The sequence below is a fragment of the Leopardus geoffroyi genome, chromosome A3, assembly GCF_018350155.1.
Source record: "Leopardus geoffroyi isolate Oge1 chromosome A3, O.geoffroyi_Oge1_pat1.0, whole genome shotgun sequence".
NCBI classification, from domain to species: Eukaryota; Metazoa; Chordata; class Mammalia; order Carnivora; family Felidae; genus Leopardus; species Leopardus geoffroyi.
Genome location: NC_059336.1, coordinates 139,996,921 through 140,009,766, shown reverse-complemented (window position 1 = coordinate 140,009,766; position 12,846 = coordinate 139,996,921). Strand labels below are relative to the sequence as shown.

The 12,846-nt window shown below is 51.7% G+C and overlaps 1 long non-coding RNA gene across 1 annotated transcript; it reads right to left on the bottom strand.

The window, feature by feature from the left end:
* Positions 1-2,198: 2,198 nt before the first annotated feature.
* LOC123579805 lies at positions 2,199-12,456 on the bottom strand. Its single transcript, XR_006702969.1, has 3 exons — positions 12,098-12,456; positions 11,040-11,117; positions 2,199-2,468 (listed from the first exon to the last, which is right to left on the bottom strand). It is a non-coding gene; the product is annotated as an uncharacterized LOC123579805 (long non-coding RNA).
* Between the last annotated feature and the right edge of the window lie 390 nt (positions 12,457-12,846).

Genomic DNA, 12,846 nt, shown 5'->3' with positions numbered 1-12,846 from the left:
ACAGGCCAGCCCCTCAGCGCGGGGACAGAGGGTCAGTCGGAGGTGGCAGGACGCAGAGTGTGGGGAGCAAAGCACAGGCCCCGGGGCTGAGATGACAGAGCTCCAGCCACACAGCACAACGCCCTGAGCCCACGGCCCTGCTCCACGCATGTGATGTCCAACAAGAACGAATCAGGCGAGCCGAAGGGCAGGAGAAGCCACACTCCGAAGACACAGAGCGATCATGAGAACCAGAGCCAGAGGACACAGTCGGAGTGACCGTACGAGGCACGGGGTGCAAGTGTGACGCACGCGTGAGGGTCTCTGGTGGGGAAAAGGGACAGACTGCGATGCCAAGGGGGTCGTCATCAGGCAGATGAGTGTCATGTGTATACACACGGGGGCAGGGGGGAGAGGGAGGGACACCAGGGCTCAAAACACGGTGACACAAAAGAAGTACCTTCGGTGCCCTCAGGAGCTGACTTGACACATCCCAGGAAAGAATCGGGGAGCCCGAAGGGAGGTCAATAGGAACTTTCCAGATGCAAAAGAATGAAGAGGACAGAGGCCCAGACACCCAGGGACACGCGTGCGGTTGGAGCAGGAGGAAAGAATGGGGCAAAATGAATCTCTGAAGTAAGACAGCAAACGACCCGACGAGACACGGGAAGTGCAGAGAACAAACACCACCACATCCCCGCGCCCGGTCCCCCCAGCATCACGGGCCCACGCCCCTCATCGTCCCGTATCCCGGCGCTCTGTCCCCCCAGCATCACGGGCCCACGACCCTCATCGTCCCGTATCCCGGCGCTCTGTCCCCCCAGCATCACGGGCCCACGACCCTCATCGTCCCGTATCCCGGCGCTCTGTCCCCCCAGCATCACGGGCCCACGACCCTCATCGTCCCGTATCCCGGCGCTCTGTCCCCCCAGCATCACGGGCCCACGACCCTCATCGTCCCGTATCCCGGCGCTCTGTCCCCCCAGCATCACGGGCCCACGACCCTCATCGTCCCGTATCCCGGCGCTCTGTCCCCCCAGCATCACGGGCCCACGACCCTCATCGTCCCGTATCCCGGCGCTCTGTCCCCCCAGCATCACGGGCCCACGACCCTCATTGTCCCGTATCCCGGCGCTCTGTCCCCCCAGCATCACGGGCCCACGACCCTCATCGTCCCGTATCCCGGCGCTCTGTCCCCCCAGCATCACGGGCCCACGCCCCTCATCGTCCCGTATCCCGGCGCTCTGTCCCCCCAGCATCACGGGCCCACGACCCTCATCGTCCCGTATCCCAGCGCTCTGTCCCCCCAGCATCACGGGCCCACGACCCTCATCGTCCCGTATCCCGGCGCTCTGTCCCCCCAGCATCACGGGCCCACGCCCCTCATCGTCCCGTATCCCGGCGCTCTGTCCCCCCAGCATCACGGGCCCACGACCCTCATCGTCCCGTATCCCGGCGCTCTGTCCCCCCAGCATCACGGGCCCACGACCCTCATCGTCCCGTATCCCGGCGCTCTGTCCCCCCAGCATCACGGGCCCACGACCCTCATCGTCCCGTATCCCAGCGCTCTGTCCCCCCAGCATCACGGGCCCACGACCCTCATCGTCCCGTATCCCGGCGCTCTGTCCCCCCAGCATCACGGGCCCACGACCCTCATCGTCCCGTATCCCGGCGCTCTGTCCCCCCAGCATCACGGGCCCACGCCCCTCATCGTCCCGTATCCCGGCGCTCTGTCCCCCCAGCATCACGGGCCCACGACCCTCATCGTCCCGTATCCCGGCGCTCTGTCCCCCCAGCATCACGGGCCCACGACCCTCATCGTCCCGTATCCCGGCGCTCTGTCCCCCCAGCATCACGGGCCCACGACCCTCATCGTCCCGTATCCCGGCGCTCTGTCCCCCCAGCATCACGGGCCCACGACCCTCATCGTCCCGTATCCCGGCGCTCTGTCCCCCCAGCATCACGGGCCCACGACCCTCATCGTCCCGTATCCCAGCGCTCTGTCCCCCCAGCATCACGGGCCCACGACCCTCATCGTCCCGTATCCCGGCGCTCTGTCCCCCCAGCATCACGGGCCCACGCCCCTCATCCTCCCGCATCTGGAAAGCCAAGCTTCTGTGCAGGGGCCAATCTGTGGAGTTCACGGAAGATGAACATAGCTTGCCTGATATCCTAGGCTCCAAGACCTGACGACAAAGGCACAGGAAAGGATTAGAATCTGCCTGTTATTATTTTTATTAGTTCTCTTTATTTGTAGCAATCATTCACTCATTTAAACCTCAAAAACATCATCATCTTCGTGGACATGAATTTTACATCTGCTTGATGCTGAAGGCTGGGGGCAGGAAGCCAGGTGCCCAAGGTCACAGGCAGGTGCGCGGCGCCTGGGCCGACACGGACTGATGCTGATGAGGAGAGCCACAGGCCCCGACGGCCGTCAAGGCTGTGCTCTCCCCTTGTGCGGGAAGGCAAAAGAGCATTCTGAAACACTGAAATAAATGGAAAACGGAGAATCAAAAGTTTGACAAAATTAATTTAGGTGATTATTAGAGTTCTGCAGATCAGTACAATAAAACAGTAACAGCGTTCCTTGTGATCTTGATTAAAAACACACTCGTGAGTCTTTAGGCCGGGAGCGTCGCGAAGGTTTCCTCCACATCTGAGCAACGCCTTGCCTTTATCTCAAGAGCAAAGCGCATCCTGGCAGAGACACCCTGATTTGAAGGCATCGTGGAACCAAGGTCATTTCTAGGGGATGTCGTCTGAAATGTGTTAAGTTCCTTTAAACAGAAGACTTGCCCTTTATATGCTAATTATTTCAGTTCAAAGAACAACCCCACTGTTTAAAGGACAAGCAATGTTTGAGGAGATGTATATTAGAGACTTCGTGACTGAAACAGACCCCCGGCTTGCGGGACGCTCGGCCCCCGCTGGCCGGGAGGAAATGACATTGGCTTCTGCTTCCTCAGTAATCATACCTGACACACTAATTTTTCTGTAGCAAATAGAAATGGTCAATGGTTAGGCGACATAAACGATTCTGAAGTATGTACTCCCAATGTCACTTTCCTCTCTTGGAGTTTAATTCATGAAAAGCTTTTGACCTCCTAATTTATAACTCAGAAGTGGAGTCAATGCCTTTATTGAAATTCAGCTCACGGTACCTTTATTAATTATAGATTTTAATGTGGCTTTAACATCTTGTGTCTCAACTTACTAGAAAAATATCTCTACTTTAGGAGACTATTTCTATGGGTGAACTTGGGTGTTCTGCAGCTAATTAGAAAGTGGAAGATATGGGACCATGCTGCCTGGTCCTACGGGAAACCCACAGCTGAAGCTTTCCTTTGATTTTAGAAGCTGCCTTCATGCTGAATGTTTCAGACGAGAACTGTTCTGCTTTCGTGATGTGACTCTTTTTTCTTCAAGTTTTTAAAAATTCCAGCATAGGCACCTGGGGGCTCGGTTGGTTAAGCATCTGACTTCGGTTCAGGTCATGACCTCACAGTTCATGGGTTCGAGCCCCGCATCTGGCTCTGTGCTGACAGCTCAGACCCTGGAGCCTGCATTGGATTCTGTGTCTCCCTCTCTCTCTGCCCCTCCCCTGCTCATGCTTTGTCTCTCTCTCTCTCTCTCAAAACATGAATAACCATTGAAAAAAATTTTTAACCCCGGCATAGCTAACACGCAGTGTCGAATTGGTTTTGGACGCACAATACGCTGACCCAACAGTTCAACATGTGACTCGGGGCTCATCATCCTTATTCCCCCCACCTCCCAAACCCCTCCCCACTGGTAACCATCACTTTGTTCTCTATAGTGAAGAATCTATTTTTTGGTTTCTCTCTCTTTTTGTTGTTCATTTGCTTTTGTTTCTTAAATTCCACCTATGAGTGACATCATAGGGTGTTTTGGATCTGGCCCCGGAGGCAAGGGAAACAAAAGCAAAATTAAACTACTGGGATGTCATCCAAAGAAAAATCTTCCGCACAGAGAAGGAAACAATCAACAAAACAACAAGGCAAAGTACTGAATACGAGAGCATAAGGTGGTTCTCAGCTTCCAAGAGTTTATTACACACACACACCCACCCACACCCACACACACCCCCACACACACACACCTTTTACTGAAAACATATGACACCTCCCTTGAGGCTAGCTTGCAGCCCCAGCTGACCCCTAGCTGTTACACACAGAAACTCCTGTTCCCACGACCCGGAGGCTCAGCCCAGGTGGGTCCCCACACGGCACGCTCAGCACAGTGGGTGCAACCGTGCTCCGGGTACACGCACGGCGGGGGCTCTCACACTGAGCCCGCTTTGCTGGCAGCGGCTGCTTTGGATCCGGCCCTTCTCCGACTCTGCGGCCAGTGTGCTTCCCACCACAGTGAAGAGTGGCTGACACTTGGTCCTTCCTGCCTCGCTCTCGGGAAGTGCTGTGTCCACCGATGCCCAGGGCGTGGGAGCACCTCCACCCCCTCGATGCTGGTAGCACACGAGCATCACTGTCCCTTCAGGAGACGCCGGATGGGCCCGGGAGCCCCGAGTCAGGGTCTGTGGTCAGCCTCAGGAACCCATAGGAATCATCTCAGGTCACCAAAGCAGCCACATCACCGACAGCTCTAGGAAGTAGAGCGGGAGCGAATTCTGGAACTTCCAATCCGTGAAAAGCTGGGCGGTGTGCAAGGATGTGAGCATGAGATTCAGGCTGGGTTTGAGAATCATCATCCACTGGCTGCGTGACCTTGGCATTTAGATTTGAACTTTCTGAGCCTTGACTTTTTCATTGAAAACAGATGTAAAGTCCACATAAAAGGCTTAGCGCACAGTGAGCTCTGAATAGTCATTTGTGAGATTGTTTGGTCAAATGTTGCATCGGCACCGAGTTCCTGAAAATGGCAGTTTGTATCAGAAAACATACAAGACCGTATTTTTTAAAGGTTTGAGCAGTCCCTGCTTTCAGAGAAAGACACTGATTTCTTTTCATTCTCAGTTAACACTTCATTTTCATTTGAAAGAATTCTAACGCCATACAGGCCTGCAGATTAATGAGACGGCTGTACATCCGTGTGGGCTGAATAGTGAGTTCTCATTACACACTGAATATCGAGATTCCACTTCTCTACCAAATCAAAGCAGCGCTTCCAAAAATACTTCTAAGTGATAATGTTATTATCACTGGTTTTTATTTCCATTTTTGCCATGATTAGTTATCCTCACGTTCTCTTTAATTTTCTAGCCACATCTCATAAGCAAAGGAATCTTAAGATGTATTGGCTAACTTGTGGGCTTTGCTCTAAATGCCTGGGTTCAATCCCACCTCCTGAAGTTACTGAGTTGGTTTGGGCAAAGCACCTGGTCTTTCTGGGTTTGCTCTCACATCTCCTCATCAAGCTACAAAACGCTCAGAGTCTTGTCTAGCACAAAGCGATCACTCAAAAATGTTAGCCACAATTACAGGGAATAAATGAAAACAAAAGTACTTTAGCCGCTCCATCAGCATGTTCTTAGTCATGGTGAAGTTAGCACAAAGAACGTGGGTACTGCAGAGGGCACCTGTTGGGATGAGCACTGGGGGTTGTATGGAAACCAATTTGACAATAAATCTCATATTAAAAAAAAGAAGAACGTGACACAGGAAGGAAGGTCAGGGAAGAATTGTTTGTGGCTGCGAGTAAATTCATAGACCATTTATCCAACTCCCAACCACACAGAATGAAACACCATTATCAGGATTTAAATTTGAAAAAACTCACATGGCTTGACTTTCAGGGAGCTACAACTTATCGTTTTACAAATGCCCAGATTTGTACTGTAGAGATAGTAATGAATTCCAGCCAACAGTGCCTCCTGCATTCTCAACAACATTAAATACAAGGCGATGTTTCGGAGGACAGATAAAATACAAAATGACAACACCATGGATTGCACAGCAACAGAGAAAGCTGGCTTGAAGAGACAACAGTGGAATTGCAGAAGTAAAATGGGTAAAAACAAGTGATGAGCAGGAGGCATACAGCCGAAAGCAAAATCAGTATTGAAGACTGAAAGTACCGTTAGACTAAAACCCTTCAAATGATACCACTTTTGATTATCATTATAACCAGTTTTTAAAGAAAGATTTTAAAATGAAAGAAGGTTTATAACAAATAGCATATGAGCAGCCATTCATAAGACAACACAAGGCTACTTTAGCCTAAAAAGGCCATGCCTGGACAATGCCTGTCCACAAGAACTGAAACCACGGAAGCCACATAATGTCCACCAAGCGGGGGACGGATAAAGAGCACGTGGTGTGTGCACACACGGGTGTGACTTCTCCTGTACGGTGAAGGAACCCTGCTATGGGCAACAGCACGGATGAAGCTGGAGGGTGTCATGCTGGTGAAATGGGCCGAGAAGGACACACTTACAGGGGTCCCTGGAGTCCTCAGACCCGCAGAAGCAGGGAGCGGAATGGTGGGCGCCAGCAAGTGGGGAGGGCGGGGGAGATGTGGTTCGGAGGGCGTGAACCTTCAGTTCTGCAAGATTCGGAAGTTCTAGAGGTGTGCTGTGCGATGGTGTGCCTGCAGTGACTACCCGCTGGATACCTAAGCAGTCATTAGTGAGTACTTACTGTATACATAAACACTCGTTAGAGAGAACGTACTGGATACTTACCCATTCGTTAGGAAGGGGGTGCCTGGGTGGCTCAGTCGTGGAAGCATCAGACTCTTGATTTCAGCTCAGGTGATAATCTCATGGTCATGAGTTTGAGCCCCGTGTAGGGCTCTGTGCTGAGAGGGAGGAGCCTGCTTGGGATTTTCTCTCCCTCCCTCTCCCTCTGCCCCTCCCCCACTTATGCAGTCTCTGTCTCTTTCAAACTAGATACACTTTAAAAAAAACCACTGTATTTATTTTCAACAGTAACAATTAGAATATTCATGGAGGGGCGCCTGGGTGGGTCAGTCGGTTGAGCGTCCGACTTCGGCTCAGGTCATGATCTCGCAGTCTGTGAGTTCGAGCCCTACATCAGGCTCTGTGCTGACAGCTAGGAGCCCGGAGCCTGCTTCAGACTCTGTGTCCCCCCTCTCTCTCTGCCCCTCCCCCACTCATGCTCTGTCTCTCTCTGTCTCAGAAATAAATAAACATTAAAAAAAATAATAATAATAATAATAATAATAAAAGAACATTCACGGAAAAAAGATTCCACTTATCCTAGAATAAAATACTCAGTTATCAAATGATGATATTAATATAAGATGAACAAAAACTTTAGAGAGAAAAGAGCTTAAAGTTCTCAAAGACAAAAACCCTGAATATATGGGGAGGTACACAAAGGGTATAGATGAGAAGACATAACACAGTCCATATATCAATGGTCCCTAAATTAATCTAATGATATGATGCGTTTTCCATCAAAATTCCAACAAGATGCTGAAAGAATCCTTCAACTGAATTTAATATCTGTATGGAGGTATGGTGGCTGGAGGCCAAAGCTTCGGGAGACCAAGAGTCAGACAGAAGATTCCCAACAAACAGCAGGAATTATAAGTGGCCCATCAACTTACACAATATGTCATGGATAAGAAAAGGAACAGGTGGTCAGCAAAAGGACACAGATGACCTAGACAGATGTAACAATAGTGTATGGATGTATGATGGAGTTGTCACACAGAACAAGGGGATAAAATGAGCTATTTAGGGGGGGCCTGGCGGCTCAGTCAGTTAAGCGTTGGACTCTTGATTTCAGCTCAGGTCATGATCTCACAGTCGTGGGTTCAAGCCACATGTTGGGCTCTGTGCTGACGGCGCAGAGCCTGCTTGGGATTCTCTCTCTCTCTCTCTCTCTCTCTCTCTCTCTGTCCCTCCCCCCTCTCTCAAAATAAATACCTTAAAAAATGAGCTATTTAAAAATAAATTCCATAAAAAAGAAGATACCACCAAAGTAGACATTAAGAGAGAATACTTACAATGTACATCAAAGTATCACCAGCTTGTGCTGAAACCCCACTGCACAGCATGTTCGTCGGCCGGGCAGGGGTCTTACAACAAAGCACCACAGACCAGGGGCATAAAAAACAGAATTTATTTTCTCACAGTTTGGAGGCTGAAACTCCAAGATCCAGGTAGGACTGGTGCTTTCTGAGGCCTCCTTCTTTGGCTTGTGGACGACTGTCTTCATTCACATGGAGACATGTCTGTCTGTGCCCCGGTCTCCTTTCCTTATAGTGACCCCAGTCATGTTGATTGGGCCCCCAAACAGCCTGATTTAACTCACTTGCCTCTTTGAAGACCCTGTCTCCATTCTGAGGTACTGGGGGGCCCACTTCTACATGTGATTTTCACGGGGACAAAGTTCAGCTCATAATAATAGCAACAAGAAAGAGTCGACTAATCCAAACATGGACAACGCACAGAACGCGGTAATTTGTAGTAAGGAAACGCACAGTTAATCCTCTGGAAAGGCGGTCGGCCTCGCTAACATTTTGCATAAAACAGAACTCAAAAGAAGCATGTGATGTTATTTCACGGGCCTAGGATTTGCCCCATGAACAGGTGTAAAGATGTGCACAAATGGGTCGACGTGGTTTGGTCAATGTGTGGGAAGAACCTTGCAGAGGCGCCGACTCCACGAACCCACGTGTGCGATCCCCGCAGAGATCGTCACACGTAGACACTACTGAGGCAGGACGCCATACCATTTGTGATGGAGAAACACTGGAGTCCACACAAATGCCCATCAGTAGAGCAAACACGACGACACCTTCAGTGCCCACTGTGGGCGCGGGGACTCGTGCCAGGTACACAGCGGTTGGGAACAATAAGCACTTCCCCACCCACGTAAAACTTACCGTCTGGCCAAGGTAAATATTCAGAAATTCTAGTCTGCCACTCCCCAGACAGACTGAGGTGCTGTCCTTCCCGCACCCACAAGGAGAGGAGGACCAGCCATGAGTGAGCCCAAGAAGCACCCCCATGAGTGTTCACCACACCCCCTCCCAGGCCGATGTGCTCAGGGCTCAGCTCCTCACATACCTGGCCCATCATGGCACGTGAGCACACACCTGGCGATCACGGGCCATAACGTCTTAACCCCGTAACCTCAGTGCCCACCGCGGGACTGGGAACCTGGGGTCCCACACGCTGGACAGGATGAGCAGGAAAACATCTACTCGTCAGCCGAGGCTGGAGGTGTGGGGCGAGGTGACCCAAGAATTCCAGTGAGAGGCGAAACAGGGAAAGCAACGGTGTGCTTCTTAAAGCAGGCGTGCAGTGCTGGCTTTCGTGACAGAGCAGTAGGAATGACTCCAGTGCACAGAGCGCATCGTTCGAGGTGCCCGTGACATTGGCGCCTGGAACACCTAAAGGAACAACTTCCAACAGACTCAAACACGACTCTAAAGGCTGTGTTTAATGTGACAAAGTGCTTCTAAAACACACTTGCATTAACTGCAGAATGACTCTAATAATTCTGTTTCTGCATTACACTTTCAGCTGGACTTTGTTCGCTTGTCTAAAAATACCTTCCTCTGAAATCCACCTGTCATCTTCAGAATCTTCACATAAAACGTTTGAAGTGATAATGATAGTACGTGTTCTTATTAAAACCTTAAGCGAAAATGTAAGCCAAAAATATTTCACATTGTTTTTCCAATGAAACCATATTTAGATACAAATTTGTTACTTATGCAACAAATATTTCTAGGATCCATTGTAAAAATATTTTTAATACTGAATTTTCTTTTTTAAGAAAATCCAAGTCAAAGGGGCGCCTGGGTGGCACAGTCGGTTGAGCGTCCGACTTCAGCCAGGTCACGATCTCGCGGTCCGTGAGTTCGAGCCCCGCGTCGGGCTCTGGGCTGATGGCTCAGAGCCTGGAGCCTGTTTCCGATTCTGTGTCTCCCTCTCTCTCTGCCCCTCCCCCGTTCGTGCTCTGTCTCTCTCTGTCCCAAAAAAAATAAACGTTGAAAAAAAAATTAAAAAAAAAAAAAAAGAAAATCCAAGTCAAAATAGAACATTTATTTTCCCACTCCTCTATTCACATATGTAGCCTACACACCTCATTTAGAGCATAAACTGTATATTACACACACATCAATAACTGTGTCGTCTTCTCTTCTTGATCTTTAAGGTCATGAGCCAGTGAAAGAAGTCATTACAAACGGCAGATGGGCAGTCTGTTGCTGCACTGAATCCAGTGAGGACAATATACACTGAAGGCTCGGAGGAACCCTGACATCCTGTACACACCCAACGCTGTATGACGTGAGTTACCCACTGGCTGCAGGGAGTTCTGGAAGGCAGCCTGAGAAATTTATGTGAGGAGAGAAAAACACAACGGGGAGCTGCCCCCTGTTATACATGCGCCATTTTTAGAAACTTCAATCCTCCTCGTAGAAATATCTGGAGTTTTAAGGCTGCAACCACACACTGTGTTTTGTCTTAGCCCACTCAGGTGCAAGACAAACTACCACACCCCCGGTCAGATACAGACTAGACATTCACGTCTCAGTGCTGGAGGCTGGGGGGCCCGGGTTGGAACACCCCTGCTGGGTGAGGATCCTTCCCCAGAGTCCTCACCATGTCTGCATGGGAGGGGCGGTGAGAAGGCCCCCGGGAGGGTGGAGCCTCCTGACCTGATCCCATGGCCCCACCTCCAACCACCAGCACCCAGGGCACTAGGATTTCAACATACGGATTTGGGGGATGCGAACATTCAGACCGTAACACGTTTCAACGACAAACTTCGATAGTGGAGAAAAACGCAGCAAACAAATGAAAACCCTCCCAACACCCACGCACACACATGCACACACACGTGCACACACGTGCAGCCATATATGTGCATTCAGCACACATACACGTGCACACGCATGCACATGCACACACGTGCCCACAAAGCACACGTATGTACACTCACACCTGTGCACACAATGTGTACATACATGCACACGTGTGCCCACAGATTTTATTGAGGCCAAGGCTGTGCTGTAGGTTTCCTTAAAACTTAGATAAGAAATCACCTGCATTATTGTTTCTCCCTCCCCTTCCTCAAAAAAAATAGAGAAAAACTTACTACGTTTCATCCCTGATGAACACGCCAGGATGGGGCATTCCATTCGGGCAGGCATGTGGCTTTATCTCCAAGAACCATCTGTGTTTAGAGGAAAATAGGTGACAAATGAAAATCTTAGGATCTATAATGTATGTATTTTTATAAATGGAAAGACCAGATTGCTCGTTGCTTTATTCATTCCATTTAAAAGCTTTGTCTAAAAACGTCTTTATGAAAAGAAACTAAAACATCAGGGCTTGTTTTCTCATTTGGAAAGTAGCAGACACAGACCTCTGCTACCAGCTACATGGGGTGACTGGGCCAAGCTTCATCTTGGGACATAAACATCCAGAAAATGGGACGGAATATTTGAAATCGGTGTCCTCGGGTGCCAGAAGTCAGGCAGCAGAGGCCTGGCCCCAGACAGAGAGAAGGAATGATGTCACTCTGGGCCCCTGCGGTGGCTGTGGGAGCAAATCCTCGGGGTAGGATGTTGGATTAAGAAAACTTTAGGAAAAAGTAAGACAGTAATCATCAAAGTTGAGTTTTGGTAAGGTGACGTCCCCCTCAGACGCTACCACGGGCTCAAGAATGAAGTCTTGTCATTCACGGACGCGGATGGTGTAGTCAGTGTGTGACTGACGCGTGTCTACCCTGCACGAGGACGAGGACAGGAGCCCGGGGGCCGCGAGGCTGCAGAAGGGAGGGGGTTTCACCGCAGAAATCACTGCAGCTCTGCCAACCGGAGGCAGAACTCTTCTTCCCGGTGAATTTCACGCGAAAACAGAAGAGGAGCTCTGGGTCTGCTGTCGAGACTTAGGGCGGAACTTGCCTGGCTCGCCCCCCCCCCCCAAAAACGCTTTCTTGCCAGGACGTCGGACGGCGTCCGATGGTCATCTGCTGAGGCTCTGGGCAGGGGAAGCGTTGGGGGTCCTTCCTCGCTGCTTAGGTCTCCGTGGCCCAGTCGGGGCCCAGTGTGAACGTGCGTGTCCGCGGTGCCGGCAGCGCCTCCCCGCCCCCGCCCCCGCCCCGCAGGACCTCTGTGCCTGTTCTGTGTTCTGGGAGCTTTTATCACTTACCCAGCCCTTCCTCTGCCTGCCAAGGGGCAGAAACTTGCTTTTGGAGTCAGAGGCCGGCGAGCAGGGGGCCTCATCCCGGGCCGCTGACCGGGTGGCACGTGGTGGCGCATGACCCCGGGATGGGCGGGGTGCCGCAGCTGGGCTGAGGGCGAATGCCTTAGACAAGAGCAGACCAGGTTTCCCTCTGTGGGGAGAGGGAGAAAAGGACACTGGTGCGCTTCTGGTGGGCGGCGGTGAGGCCACCGAGTCAGTAAATCCATGTCACCTCTCCCCGTGCGCGGAGTGGCCAGGCCACCCAGCAGGCCAGCCATGCGGCGCACAGAGGGTGACGTGGCTTCTGCGGCCGGAGGCCACCACGCGGGGCGGGCTTGCCCTTACAGCAGCTGACGTCACTTCCTCATGCCGTGGCACCGCCCACCCGCTGACCGCAGACGGCACCTTCCCGACGCTGCAGTGCCGTCTACCCGCTGACCACTGACGTCCCCTCCCCGGTGCTGTAGCACCGCCCACCCATCCGGCTGACCGCTGACGTCACCTTCCCGACGCTGTAGCACCGCCTCCCCGCTGACCGCTGACGTCACCTTCCAGGGGCCAGGGCGCCACCCACCCGCTGACCAATGACGTTACCTTCCCGAGGCCACAGCGCTGCCCACCCGCTGACAGCTGAAGTCACCTTCCTGAGGCCACGGCGCCACCCACCCACTGACCGCTGACGTCACCTTCCCGACGCTGTAGCACCGCCTCCCCGC